Source organism: Triticum urartu, chromosome 7 (assembly GCF_003073215.2).
Source record: "Triticum urartu cultivar G1812 chromosome 7, Tu2.1, whole genome shotgun sequence".
NCBI lineage: Eukaryota > Viridiplantae > Streptophyta > Magnoliopsida > Poales > Poaceae > Triticum > Triticum urartu.
In genome coordinates, this window is record NC_053028.1 from 583,441,046 (window position 1) to 583,456,842 (window position 15,797).

The 15,797-nt window shown below is 40.5% G+C and overlaps 1 long non-coding RNA gene across 1 annotated transcript; it reads right to left on the reverse strand.

Annotated features, from left to right (window-relative positions):
* Window positions 1–361: 361 nt before the first annotated feature.
* On the reverse strand, window positions 362–3,367 carry LOC125524690. The gene is made up of 5 exons (XR_007290917.1): window positions 3,014–3,367; window positions 2,681–2,876; window positions 2,413–2,583; window positions 1,255–1,381; window positions 362–818 (listed from the first exon to the last, which is right to left on the reverse strand). It is a non-coding gene; the product is annotated as an uncharacterized LOC125524690 (long non-coding RNA).
* Between the last annotated feature and the right edge of the window lie 12,430 nt (window positions 3,368–15,797).

Below are 15,797 nucleotides of genomic sequence, written 5' to 3' on the forward strand. Positions count from 1 at the left end.
GCGATGTAAAAAAACAAGCAAAAAACAACAACTGGCACTAGGAACTAGGTCAATAGGTTAGTCTCAAAAAATTATATAAAGTTGCTATAAAATGATTGTAAAATGTCCAAGCACTACTAGGAAAAAGGCTACTAGCAGCGCGGGTAAAAAGGCTACTAGCAGTGCGGGTACCCGCACTCCTAGTATCCCGCGCTACTACTAACTTTGTTAGTAGTAGCGTGTGTGACACCCGCGCTACTGCTATTACTGAACCGCACTAGTACTAACAAAGTAGTAGTAGCGTGCTTATAATACCAGCGCTACTAGTATCCTAAATACTAGTAGTGTGCAGGTTTTTCCCATCGCTACTACTAACAAATTAGGAATTAAAAAATAAAAATTAGATGAAATATTCATGAATAGAGATCAGAGAACATCCAGTGCAAAATAAATTAAGGTCACACAACCATCTTAACTCTTGCAGTGTTCATGGATGCAACGTTGAACATCAACTCGAAGAGATCACGTGGACGCACACAACCATCATCAAAAGGTTGGTACGTTTCACCACCAACCTAGCCAGGCTACTTCTCTAGATGTATCTACAAAGCATCGAGGTCCTCCACCTTGAGGAACTCCGGACGGTGGCGTCGTCCTCCACCTCGATGACCTCTGAACGGTGTCGTCGAGGTCCTCCACCTCGGGGACCTCCGGCATCGCAATCACCCGGACAATCATCTGTATGACGTGGTCACGGGGCTTCACGGTGAAGTCTACCCGGCCCCGAGTAGTTGAAGAGCACGACGCCCATCAGGCCGTAGTAGTCCGCATCGATCACCCTGCACCCAGTCGAGAAAGTGAAAACTTGTTAGTTTGCATCCTCGTGTAGATCCAGTAGGGTATTTTCTTCAATTATCTGTCTCTTTTAGTCTATTATGAATCTTCAAAACGAAAAAACACCTACTAAATGCATACCCTAGCTGTACGTGTTCATGCTATCTTCTTGTTTTGGTGCATTCAAGAAATACTAGTGTATTTGAGCTATATATTCTTGAAATATTTGACAGTTAACATTCTGTTCAAAATTTATTATTGCATGGATAGGGAAATCGCCAACAAAGGACTTCAGAAAATTGATTCCCACTGCTCTTTAAAACATGGAATAAGCGAAGTCTATTTTGAATTTTGATATTCCATGCCAACTTCAAGTATATATGCTACCATGTAATCTTTGAACGTAGATCAAAATGAGATTTCAGGCTTTGTGGGCCTTACCATGATCAGTACGTATTAAATTCTCTAGGCTTCTCAACCTTTCCCCGTAGGCAGCATTTCTTTCACCAGGTATGTCATTGTTATGTTTGGGAAGAAACCTGGATCCGTTCAAATAGTCAACCATATCCTGAAGAAAAAACAATATACATTTTCAGTGACTCACAATATATCATCGAATACTGCTCAAGTTACTTCTAAGAATAATTGTTAAAGATCAGCCAATGTTTTCTTACGATCTTCCACTCTGCGAAGTAGAAGTTTTTTTTAAAAGCTAAACACACATTAAGATTACCTACGTAAAATTCTTCAGATAGCGAATGCGCGATGGACAAAAAATATATACTTCAGATAGCAAGGAGCAGGCCAACAGGCAACAAAATAAGTTTTTTAGCAGGGGCAACAAGTTACTACCGAGACATTGCTGGTGAAAAGATGAATTTTGGGTACCCTTCGTCCCCGACGAGCAGACTTTGTTGACAGTGGTGCAGGGTACAGTGCTGGGCAGGCGACGCGGGGAGAGGCCTGCCTGGCCGGGGCCTAGCCGAGCTTGGTGCTGAGGATGTTGCCCATGGACACCTCCGGCACCAGCGCCGGGTCGACGTTGACTCTCCGGAGAGCACCATTTTAAATCAGGCGTCAGAGCATCACTGACTGGGTGCTCGGATCCAACTACCATCTACTTTGACCATCCGAACCACATGTGACAACAAGACTCATCTGATCTCTTGTCCTCTACTCGATGTCATGAGATATTGAGATCCAATGTTATTTGTCCAGGTCTGCTACCATCTACTTATACTAATCAGAAGGCAAACCAATCCACTTACGCCCAGCCTGTTAGGACTAAACTTGTACTCCTAACAGTGGGGCTGTAAAATTTCCACAAGTGTTCATCTGGGTCTTATCCTACGCCATCTCCAAAGATTTAAAATGCAAAAGTTTTCAATTGACACGACACTTGCCATTATATATTGCAAAAAAAGTTTATGTCATCCTTGCAAAAAACTAATGCTGAAGTTCTTTCTACTGCCTTTTTTCTGAATTATTAGTTGCTGATGCCAATAAAAACAAGTACAGTTCGTCTAGCAGCATACTAAAAAATATACACAGCTCAGAAGTTGAAGATACAATAAATAGATACGGCTAAAAGCATGAGACCTGCTGCGTTGGAAGATAGTAACTTTCAGTATCCTGGAGAAGGCCTCCCTGTTCCCCTTGAGCGTCCACTGATCCTCTGCGCCGGAGGCGTAGTAGTCATACACCATCTTCAGGAGCTTCTCCCTGGCAAGTTTCCACTACTCGGACACGTTCGTAAACATCTCCATTCCCCTGCTCAAATTATTCATCGTCAATTCCCAGTTAATCTATCTGCCAAACAACAAAATAGATCATCTGCTTTTTCTCTGAAGAGTGAAGACGCTTGAACCTGAACTGTACATCCTCCGGATAGTTTGACAGGGAATATGAGAAATCAAGAAGGATGGCAAGACATGGAACAAATCTGGAGGCTGATCTATCCGTGGAGGAGTTGATTAGCTGAAGAATCGATCCTGGATTCCTGATTCGGTATCATATATATCACTCCATCAGTAGTTTGGGATGTTGCTTTCGAATCAGCTGTACTGAAAAACGAAATAGAAAGATTGAGCCGAGGTGATTTGACGAGTCTTGTTGTCTCATGACATTGAGTCGAGGCGATTTGAGCAGTTGCTTAACTAGTAGCGAGGATTGGAGTAAGAAAGCAGAGAAATTTCGTTACCCTGGATGGCGACGGAGCCGAGCTTGGTGGCGGGGAGGGACGAGAGGCAGCCAAGCAAGGCGTTGATGGGCATGCTGGCGACGCCGACGACGCACACGTCCATGGGATCCAGGCCGCCGTCGGGGGCGCAAGTGCTCGGGGACGGCGCCATGGCGTGCTGACTTGGCTGTTGGATCTTACCCCTCTGTGTGCTAGGGCTCACCGGTGGCGGGTGGATTGGGTTTGGCCGGAGAGAGTGAGAGGGAGAGGGACGATAGCGATCGGAGAACAACGACCACCACACGGGTGGACGGCAGATGAGAGGAGAGGAGGGTGGAAGGGAGGCCGGTGGTGGAAGGGATCTCGACCTGATCTAAATCGAGGGTGGGCGGTGTGGGAGTGGATCAGGGGTGGGAGGTGTGGCATCTGAGTGACACGCTTAACGGTAGCGTGGGTATCTCAAAAGCGCTGCAACTATCGACTTAGTAGTAGCGCACGTTTTGCAACCAGCATTATTAATATGGTCTATCTGCGGATCACGGTTAAGAATATTTATTAGTAGCATGTTTTTTAGACCACGTGCTACTAGTAATATTTAGTAGTAGCGCGGGTAAATGTAGCTCGCTACTAGTAAGTAGCAGTAGCGTGGGTCAATATAGCAAGCTATTAGTAAGTGTCTGCCTATAAGTTTTTCCCTAGTAGTGAAGAATGATAATATAATAACATGAATACTTCATAAATTATAGATACATTGGAGACGTATGAGTGGTGGCTGGAGTCCTTCCACGCCACTGCGGGTCATCTTCCACTCCGCGCCATCGTCGCAGATGCACATCACCAAGCTAGGGTATGTGTAGCACAAACTCGGGCCTCCATTTCTCTGTTCAAGTTCATTCGCGGTAATTTTTTCGTGAAATTTTACCGTATTTATCATATCTTCACCAATTAGGTAAAATCTGCGGATGCGGTTTGTAGTTGTCCCTCGCTCTTGATCAAATCTAGGTTTTGTGTTCTGTTTTGAGCGAATGGAATCGTTCTATTCCCTCGAAAATTGTTTTGTTTCAAAACCTTCGTCGTGTGCATTTGTAACCCTATCCCATTTTCCCTCGCATGTACTCTTATTCACAGGAAAATGCAGTCGATCAAAGATTCTGCCCAACCAGTGCGTCAGACTGACAGAGAGGAAGATCTATTCTTGGGCACGACTGATGAGTCAAAGGCACCGAATGCAAAGAGCCCAAAGCTAGGCCCATCAACAAGCAAGCAAAATAAATCCGATGATCTAAACAACGAGCAGGAAGAGACTGCTCCAAAGAAAAAGAGAAAGGATGGACGACAGCCATACACAAACAATGCTCAATATATATCTCATGACAAGTACAATACTATCGAAGGAGAAACCGAGGATCAAAGGGAAAAGCGTCTGCAAAAGATTTGACATCACTGGGTGTGAAAATGGTTCTTCTATAAGTTCATTCACACACGTTATGCCAAGAATATTGCTTTCCATCCTCCATGGGGCGATTGCCAGGAAATATCTCCCATACCTCGTCAGGGCCCTGAAGCAAGACCTCCTTCTCCACCTGATGCTGATGAATCATCTCTACGGAGACCCACTAACTATCCCGATGAATTACTCAAACAACAAAAGAATGCTGCCATTCGAGCCAAGCATGCCGAAAATAAGAAGCTCAAGGAAGCTCAAAACTTTCGCCTAATTAAAGATGATCTTGAGAAGAAGAAGGCCGAAGGGAAAGTTGAAGGTCGCTCTAAACATAAGCATGATCCCAGCTCTGGTTTGAAGAAGAAGGGTGCTCCAAGGAAAAAGAAGGCTCCACCTGTGGATGAGTATGGCATGAGTGATCCCTCGGATGCCGATGACCCTCCTATCACAAAGGAAGACATTGCTGCTTGTGAGCAAGTTAACATCACTACTTCCATTGTCTGCCATATCTTTGTGCTCAAGTAGTTCCTTAGGCTCCTCCAAATAAGATCATTGGTCAGAGAAAAACTCCTCATACAACTTTCACATTACAACAACATGTTGATACGTCTCCAACGTATTTATAATTTTTTATTGTTCCATGTTGTTATATTATCAATCTTGGATGTTTTATAGTCATTTTATAGTCATTTTATATCATTTTTTTGGTACTAACCTATTGACATAGTGCCAAGTGTCAGTTCCTGTTTTTTCCGTGTTTTTTACATCGCAGAAAATCAATATCAGACGGAGTCCAAATGCCATGAAATTTTACGGAGAATTTTTATTGGCCAAAAGGAACACAACGGGCCCTGGCTACGCCTGGGGGGTGCCCCGAGGGGGGCACAACCCACCAGGGCGCGCCAGGAGGCCCAGGCATGCCCTGGTGGGTTGTGCCCACCTCGGGTGCCCCCGGACCGCCTCTTTGCTCTATAAATACCCCAAAAATCCCAGAACCCCAGGGGAGATGATGAAATATTCATCCAGCCACCGCAGAGTCCAGAACCACCAGATCCAATCTAGACACCATCTCGGATGGGGTTCAACACCTCCATTGGTGCCTATCCGATGATGCGTGAGTAGTTCTTTGTAGACCTTCGGGTCCGTAGTTAGTAGCTAGATGGCTTCATCTCTCTCTTGATTCTCAATACAATGGTCTCTTGGAGATCCATATGATGTAACTCTTTTGTAGTGTGTTTGTTAGGATCGATGAACTTTGAGTTTATGATCAGATCTATCTTTTTATATCCATGAGAGTATTTGAGTTTCTTTGATCTCTTTTATGCATGATCTCTTATAGCCTCGTATTTCTTCTCCGATATTTTTTTGGCCAACTTGATCTAGTTATCTTGCAATGGGAAGAGGTGCTTTGTAGTTGGTTCGATCTTACGGTGCTTGATCCCAGTGACAGAAAGGGAAACTACACGTATGTATCGTTGCTACTAAGGATAAAACGATGGGGTCTATCTCTACATAGATAGATCTTGTCTACATCATGTCATCATTCTTATTGCATTACTTTGTTTCTCCATGAACTTAATACACTAGATGCATGCTGGATAGCGGTCGATGTGTGGAGTAATAGTAGTAGATGCAGGAAGGAGTCGGTCTACTAATCTCAGATGTGATGCCTATATAATGATCATTGCCTGGATATCGTCATAATTATTTGAAGTTCTATCAATTTGCCAACAGTAATTTGTTCACCCACCGCTTCGATATTTCTCTCGAGAGAAGCCACTAGTGAAACCTACGACCCCCGGGTCTTCTTTCTCATATATTTGCCTTTGCGATCTATTTTTATTTGCTTTTATTTTCAGATCTATTAATCCAAAACCCCCAAAATATCTTGCTGCACTTTCTTTTATTTGCGATCTATTTATTCAATCTATTACAACTTTTTCCTGTCACGCACCAATTTCTGGCACCGTTACCCAAAAGGGATTGACAACCCCTTTAACACGTCGGGTTGCGAGGATTTGTTATCTGTGTGCAGGGGCTATTTATGTTGTGTTGCTTGGTTCTCCTACTGGTTCGATAACCTTGGTTTCATATTTGAGGGAAATACCTACTGTCGTTGTGCTGCATCATCCATTGCTCTTTGGGTAAATACCGACGTAGCTTCAAGCGACATCAAAAGGAATTTCTGGTGCCGTTGCCGGGGAGGATCTTCAACATATACTAGGTTCCTAATTACAAATCTCATCTCCTCCCAATTTACATTATTTTCCATTTACCTCTCATTTTCCTCTCCCCCACTTCACAAAAATTTGCCGTTTTATTTGCCACTCTTTTTTGTTCGCCGTTTTCTTTTCAGATCTGTTTTTGAGTGCAATCTTGTTGTGTAGTCATCATGACTCAAGAGAACACCAAGTTATGTGATTTCTCAAATACCAACAGCAATGATTTTATTAGCACTCCGATTGCTCCTCCCACCACTAGTGCGGAGTCTTGTGATATTAATACTGCTGTGTTGAATCTTGTTATGAAAGACCAATTTCCGGTACTCCTAATGAGGATGTCGCGTCCCATCTTAATACCTTCGTGGAATTATGCGACATGCAAAATGAAAAATATGTGGACAATGATGTGGTCAAGATGAAATTATTTCCGTTTTCCTTGCGTGATTCTCCAAAATTTTGGTTCTCTTATTTGTCTCGCAATAGTATCAATTCTTGGAATAAGTGCAAAGATGCTTTTATAACTAAGTATTTTCCTCCCGCAAAAATTATTTCCCTTAGAACCCAGATCATGAATTTCAAGAAACTTGAACATGAGCATGTTGCACAATCTTGGGAAAGGATGAAAATGATGCTAAGGAATTGCCCAACTCATGGGTTAAATCTTTGGATGATCATACAAAAATTTATGTGGGGTTGAATTTTGTCTCTCATAATCTTTTAGATTCCGCCATGGGTGGTACTTTTATGGAAATTACTTTGGGTGAAGCCACAAAATTGCTTGATCATATTATGGCAAATTATTGCCAATGGCATACGGAAAGAGCTCCTACTAGTAAAAAAGTTAATTCGGTTGAAGAAATTTCTTCTTTGAGTGAAAATGTTGATGCTCTTGTGAAATTGCTTCCTAGTAGAAGTGCTCCTATTGATCTTAATGATATGCCGTTATCTACTATGATTGAGAAAAATAGTGATGCCATAGATGTGAATTTTATCTCTCGAAATAATTTCAACAACAATGCTTATAGAGGTAATTTTAATCCTAGGCCTTTTCCTAGTAATTCCTCTAATACTTCTGGTAATTCCTATGGAAATCAATCTTATAATAATAATAGGAACACCTCTGATCTTGATATTACTATTAAAGAATTTATCAACACTCAAAAAGTTTTCAACACTTCCATAGAAGAAAAGTTGAGTAAGATTGATGATTTGTCTAAAAGTGTTGATAGAATTGCTCATGATGTGGAAAATCTCAAGATGAAAATTTGTGTGCCTAAGGTTGATGAATCAATTAAGGCTCTTTATGTTTCTATGGATGAAAGTAAGAAAAGAACCGCTATGCTTAGAGCTAAAAGAGATTTTTTAGAAAAAGTGTTTTCTAGTGATTTCTTTCGCAATAGTGATGAAGATCTTAAAATGATTGGTGTTTCTTCTATTGATTCCTTGTCTAGTAAAGTTAAGATTGATGAAAAAGGGACTGGAGAAGAGTCAACTTTAGGTAGAAGGAGTCCCAATATTTCGGAGGGTGAAAATCTTGTTGAAAAAATTGATGAAAGTGGGTTTGGAGAGGTCCAAACTTTAGCTAGTAATGTGCCCACTCTTTTGGATTACAAAACTTTAATTATGATAGTTATTATTTTATTGATTGTATTTCTTTGTTGCAATCCATGATAAATTCACCCCATGCTTATGAACAAAATAAAGCTTTTACTAAATATATTGTTGATGCTATGATGAAAGCTCTTGAAGAAAAATTGGAATTAGATGTTTCAATTCCTAGAAAATTGCATGATGAACGGGAACCTACTATCAAAGTAAAAATTAAAAATTATGAGTGTTTTGGTTTGTGTGACTTGGTTGCTAGTGTTTCTACAATTCTGAAATCTTTATGTGATGTGCTTGGTCTTACTAATCTTGAAGAATGCTCTTTGAATTTGCACTTGGCGGATTATACTATTAAAAAGCCTATGGGAAGAATTAATGATGTTCTTATTATTGAAAATAGAAATTATGTGCCTATTGATTTTATTATTGATTGTATTGTTCTTGATATTGATTGCAATCCGTCTTGTCCAATTATTCTTGGTAGACCGTTTTTACGCACTATCGGTGCTGTGATTGATATGAAAGAAGGCAATATTAACTTACAATTTCCTTTGAGGAAGGGTATGGAACACTTTCCTAGAACTAGAATTAAGCCACCTTATGAATCAATCATGAGGGTATCTTATGGATCTCGAACCAAAGATGACAAAACGTAGATCCTTGCCTTATGCCTAGCTAAGGGCGTAAAACTATAGCGCTTGTTGGGAGGCAACCCAATGAATAAATTTTATTTTTTGCTTTTTGCTTCCTGTTTTTGTGTGTTAGCACAATTATGGTACTGTTATGGTTGTGTTTTTTATGTTTTAATTCGTGTTTGTGCCAAGTAAGGCCTTTAGGATCTTCTTGGGTGATAGTTGTTTGATCTTGCTGAAAAAACAGAAACTTTAACGCTCACGAAATTAATTTTAGTTTTTTACCAGAGAGAGATAAAATACCCATTCCAGTTTCAGTAAATCAATATACAAATTTCTCAGGTCGACCTAATTTTTCAGAATTTTTGGAGTTACAAAAGTATTCGAAATAGTCAGATTGTTACACACTATTCTGTTTTGATAGATTCTATTTTTCCTTGTGTTGTGTGCTTATTTTGATGGCTCTATGGTTTTCTTTGATGAGTTTTTGCCATAGAAAAGTTGGAATACAGTAGATATATGTAGCGATCCGACCTCAAACGGTCAAATCTCTATGTATAAGTGTCATCCATGGATTGGTAATGCTGACACACACAGTACTCGATGATTTATAATAGAGTTCAATCACGCACTTATTACATCGAATGTCTCAAAGGAGAGTACTTATTACAATAATATGTCTGAAGGCCATCTAAATAAGATAACAACGGAAGCTTCGAAGGTAAATGAGTCCATCAACTCCAACGGCATAGCTGAGTGCATGACAACGACCTAGCGCACCTTACTCTTCGTCTGAAAACTCTGCAACATAATACGTTGCAGTCTGTGTAGGTCAGCACATGGAATATGCTGGCAAGATAACACTATAGAGCAATGAACAAGTAGTAGCTATAACTATATGCATATATGGCTCGTGGAGGCTCGAAAAGCTAGTTTTTCCCTACAACAAAGGAATAGATTTTATTGAACTACAAAGTTTGTTGAAGACATTGAGAATGGTAACCTCATCTCAATCCCAAATTAATAATCATTAACCCAACAAGTTAATTAAGTAAAGTGATGAGATCAACATAGTAATTCAAGCACCAAATACTCAAGATGACCATAACCGGGGACACAGCTAATCATGATTAGTTTGTACACTCTACAGAGGTTTGCGCACTTTTCCCCACAAGACTCGATCTCCTCCGTTTTGTTTCTCGCACTGCATGGTGTTTGAGAAACGGATGACTGAGACACAGTCTTTTCGAAGAGGTCCCCTTAACCGATAGATAGGCCGTTACACCTACAATGCCCTACATCTGCTAGCTCATCATCGAAAGGATTCCCACAACTTACTCAACTATGCCAGAGTCCATAGTGGCTTGTGGATGCACATAAAAGTTTCCAGCATGAATAACATAATGATCCCTTTGAGCCTAGCTAGCAAAACCATAGGAAAAATCACACAGATACCCCGGGATTCTCCTTTGGCAGCACTGGATTTCCCTAGGTGCTCACAAACCAATCCACCCAGATGTGTGTTAAAGTAGCCACCTTAAGTAAACCCTTAGTTCATAATAATACTCACAACTGTCATGAATCACTCAAACCAAACCACGTCTACGAGCATAGCATAGCAAAGTATAATAAGCGTAACGTAGTAACTCCCAAGGTTTGAATAAAAGGGCAATAGGTACTACCTCAACAACTACTTCCAAATACCCACATGTTAAGCAGATCCTACTCATGAAATGTTTGAGGATTGAGACTAATGCATAAAAACTGGGTAATAAGGGATATGATCAAAGTGTTACTTGCCTTGCTGACGATCTGAAAACCCTAGTGACTCGTAGTAGCACGCTTCGCACTCCAAAGACTCTATCATGAACAAACAATAGCATACATAAGCACTCAAGTATAAGATGCAAGGGTAAAACTCAAATTAAAAGATCCAAACTGAAAGTTTAACTGAAGAGCTTTGATTTGCAAAAAGAATCAACCAAATCGGAGCAACGAAACTCAAACTACGGTCAAAAGAAGTTCGAATTCAAATCTTCTTGCAACCAAATTTTAATTTGTCAAAATCATGTTCAAGTTGGTTATCTGAAAGAGGGTAACAAGATGAAGATTTTGGCGTTGGTTTCACTAGATTTGGACAAACGAGCAAAAAGTTGCGAGGGTTTGAAGATTAGGGACTAATCTGTGAGAAAAGTATTCGCGGATAGGTCCCTGACCAAAAAAGAAAAACCTATCAAACGAACGTTCGCTAACAGAACCAAACGAACGAACGTTGTTTGCTACTGCAGATTAACGGACGAACGTCCGCAAATTAGACCCAAACGTAAAACTGAGAAAAACCCTAACCCTAAAAATAAACTGATCTAAACCGAAGAACCGAAAAAAACAAAAATGAACCGGCGAACCGGGACGGTTTTTATACCGATTCATGACAACGGCGGTCAACGGCGACGGCGGAACTCCGGCGGCACCGGCGAGGCAAAGCGGCGGCGGTGACGTGGGACGGCGACGGCGGACGGTGGCGTGCAAGCGGCGGCAGCGGCGGGCGGCGGGCTCGGCGGCGGCGCGGTGAGTTGCGGTGGCGGGGGCTGCGGGGCGGAGTGGGGAGGAGGCGGCGGGGTGCGGCGATATATAAAGGGGGGCGGGGCGGCGCAAGCCTTGGGCGAGGGGGCAGCCATGGGAGTCTGGCTCGGACTCCCCTCGGCGTCCGTGCGGCGGCGGGGCGATGTGGGCTGCGACCCGGCTCGGCTAGGCCTTTGGCCCACTCGGGCGGTGAACTTTTTTTAAAATAAATAAATTTCGCCCAAAGAAAATCCTAATAAAATATAAAAAAATCTAAAAAAATACCAGAAACAATTTTCACCGTCTAAACCTAATATTTAGAACAAGGTGAACACTTTTCTAGCCTAAAATGCAATATTCAAAACTGCATTTTTTTCTAATTCAAATAAAATAGAAAATAAAATGCCAAATAAAATTTTAATTTGATTTTAAGTTTTTTCTCCAATATTCCTTTCATTTGAATAAGTCATATTATATTCTCTCTTTTATTTTTCATATTGGAAATAATTGGAGAGAAAATAATTAAAATCAAATTGATCCTCTTTTCAAATTTGAGAAAAATTCAAATATGAAATTTTGTGAAACCTCCAACTCTCTCCTTGGGTCCTTTAGTTGCTTAAGATTTCTAGTACCACAACCAAAATGGAAATAAAATATGATATGCATATGATGACCTATGTATAACATCCAAATTGAAAATTGGGATGTTACAATATAATACAAAAACAAAATATGAATTGGTTTGATCCAGTACTTATAGTAGTGATTTATTATTCTTATACTAACCGATCTCATGAAGGTTTTGTTGAGTTTTGTGTGATTGAAGTTTTCAAGTTTTGGGTTATCTTATGATGGATGAAGGGAGGATGGAAGAGCCTAAGCTTGGGGACGCCTCGGCATCCCAAGCTATTATCCAAAAATGAGCAACCAACTAAGCTTGGGGATGCCCCCAAGTGGCATCCCCGCTTTCTTCCAACGATCATCGGTATTTCACTCGAAACTATATTTTTATTCATCACATGATATGTGTTTTGCTTGGAGCGTCTTGTATGATATGAGTCTTTGCTTGTTTTATTTTGTGTTTTAAGTCATCATTCCTTGCTGGACACACCTATTTGAGAGAGCCAAAATTATGCCATGACTTGTTAGAATTGCTCTCTATGCTTCACTTAAATTTTATGAGCAATGGACTTGCTCTAGTGCTTCACTTATATCTTTTTGAGCACGGTGTGCTTTAGTATTTTTGAAGAAATGCTCTCTTGCTTCACTTAGATTTACTTGAGAGTTAGTAAAATTTTCAAGAAATTCTCTCTTGCTTCACTTAAATTAATTTGAGAGAAATAAAAATATATTATGCTCATGATCTTCACTTATATTTGTTGGAGCTTGTCAAAAGCAACACATAAAATTAGTCCCAAAGTGATAGATATCCAACAAGGATATAATAAAAACTCTCATGAGGATCATTGGACAAAATAAACTTGATTCTTAGTAAGAGTTTTGAGATATGATGATGTGATATGTGAGTCATCTTGATGAGTAATTATGCTTTAGTAAGAATATTGGTGTTAAGGTTTACGATTCCCTATGCAAGTACGAAAGTCAATAGTCATGCAATGAAATTATATCCTACTTGTGGTGCATTATTCGGTGTTATTTATGCTTAATGATTGCTTATGAGATTATTCGTTTCTTAGTTAGTCGCTTCCCAATCTTTTGTTAGCCTTCATTTTGCACTAAGTATGATCACTACTTGTGCATCCAAAAACCTTAAACCAGTTTTGCCACATGAGTCCACTATATCTACCTATATGCGGTATTCTTTTGCTGTTCTAAGCAAATTTGCATGTGGCATCTCTAATTTTCAAAATAAACTTCTCTTTTGTGTGTTTGTTTCGCTCGCGGAGCGGTGAGGCGTGGCTAATATTTTCCATGCTAGACGTGTTATTCTCAAGAGGAGTGTTTATTCACTTGTCATTACACAAGAGTAAGGCAAAGGTATTAGGGATGCCCAATCCCGAAATGCGAAAAAAAATATGAATTTACTTTATGTTGTCAAATAATAAATTCCTTGGAAAGTGTTGGTATGAAGGGCAACCGTGGATACGGCTAGCCATGGAAAGTGAAAGTATGGTGCAAAAAGGAATAAACTTTATTTTCTGTTTGGGAACCGCCTATGATATATCTATGCATGGAAAGTATTGGGAACTCTAAGTCATTTTTGTTGGTGGGATGGATACACCTCTCAAAATGTTTTTATCTCTAAGTTTTTCGCTTTGAGCTCTGGCACCTCTACAAATCCCTACTTCCCTCTGTGAAGGGCCTTTCTTTTACTTTATGCAATTTTTATTTTGAGTCTCCATCTTCTCTTATAAAAGCACCAACTAGGAGGCAATATGATCGTACATAAGTATTGGGTGTAGCTAATATTCGAGTGTGTTTCATGAATGGATCAATGTTTGAGCATGATGGGCTAGGGATAATTTATTTTAGCATTGATATTTTGAAAGACATGGTTGCTTGTTGATATGCTTGTGTATCTAAATTATCATGTCAAAACTAGACTATTGCTCTGAACAATATAAAAGTCCAAATGTCCATGCTATAAAGAAAAGAATATGATATGACATGATAGGAAGCATTCAACATCAAAAATTCTGTTTTTATCACTTAGCTACTCGAGGATGAGTAGGAGTTAAGCTTGGGGATGCTGATATGTCTCTGACGTATCTACAATTTTTTATTGTTCCATGATGTTATATTATCAATGTTGGATGTTTTATAATCATTTTATAGTCATTTTATATCATTTTTTGGTACTAACCTATTGACATAGTGCCAAGTGCCATTTCCTGTTTTTTCCGTGTTTTTTACATCGCAGGAAATCAATATCAGACAGAGTCCAAATGCCACGAAACTTTACGGAGAATTTTTATGGGCCAAAAGGAACACAACGGGCCCTGGCTGCACTTGGGGGGTGCCCCGAGGGGGGCACAACCCACCAGGGCACGCCAGGAGGCCCAGGCACACCCTGGTGGGTTGTGCCCACCTCGGGTGCCCCCCGGACCACCTCTTTGCTCTATAAATACCCCCAAAAATCCCAGAACCCAAGGGGAGTCGATGAAGTATTCATCCAGCCGCCGCAGAGTCCAAAACCACCAGATCCAATCTAGACACCATCTCGGATGGGGTTCACCACCTCCATTGGTGCCTCTCCGATGATGCGTGAGTAGTTCTTTGTAGACATTCAGGTTCGTAGTTAGTAGCTAGATGGCTTCATCTCTCTCTCTTGATTCTCAATACAATGGTCCCTTGGAGATCCATATGATGTAACTCTTTTGCGGTGTGTTTGTTGGGATCGATGAACTTTAAATTTATGATCAGGTCTATCTTTTTATATCCATGAAAGTCTTTAAGTTTATTTGATCTCTTTTATGCATGATCTCTTATAGCCTCGTATTTGTTCTCTGGTATTTGGGTTTTGTTTGGCCAACTTGATCTATTTATCTTGCAATGGGAAGAGGTGCTTTGTAGTGGGTTCGATCTTACGGTGCTTGATCCCAGTGACAGAAAGGGAAACGACACGTATGTATCGTTGCCACTAAGGATAAAATGATGGGGTCTATCTCTACATAGATAGATCTTGTCTACATCATGTCAACGTTCTTTTTGCATTACTATGTTTCTCCATGAACTTAATACACTAGATGCATGCTGGATAGCGGTCGATGTGTGGAGTGATAGTAGTAGATGCAGGCAGGGGTCAGTCTACTAATCTTGGACGTGATGCCTATATAATGATCATTGCCTGGATATCGTCATAATTGTTTGAAGTTCTATCAATTGCCCAACAGTAATTTGTTCACCCACCGCTTTGCTATTTTTCTCGAGAGAAGCCACTAGTGAAACCTATAGTCCCTGGGTCTTCTTTCTCATATATTTGCCTTTGCGATCTATTTTTATTTGCTTTTATTTTCGGATCTATTAATCCAAAAACCCCAAAATATCTTGCTGCATTTTTTTATTTATGATCTATTTATTCAATCTATTAAAACTTGCTCCCATCACGCACCAATTTCTGGCACCGTTACCCGAAAGGGATTGACAGCCTCTTTAACACGTCGGGTTGCGAGGATTTGTTATCTGTGTGCAGGGGCTGTTTACGTTGTGTTGCTTGGTTCGCCTACTGGTTCGATAACCTTGGTGTCATATCTGAGGGAAATACCTACCATCGTTGTGCTGCATCATCCCTTCCTCTTTGGGGAAATACCGATGTAGCTACAAGCAACATCACATGTCAACACCACTCCTCATCCCGATGGTATAGATATGAAGGGTTT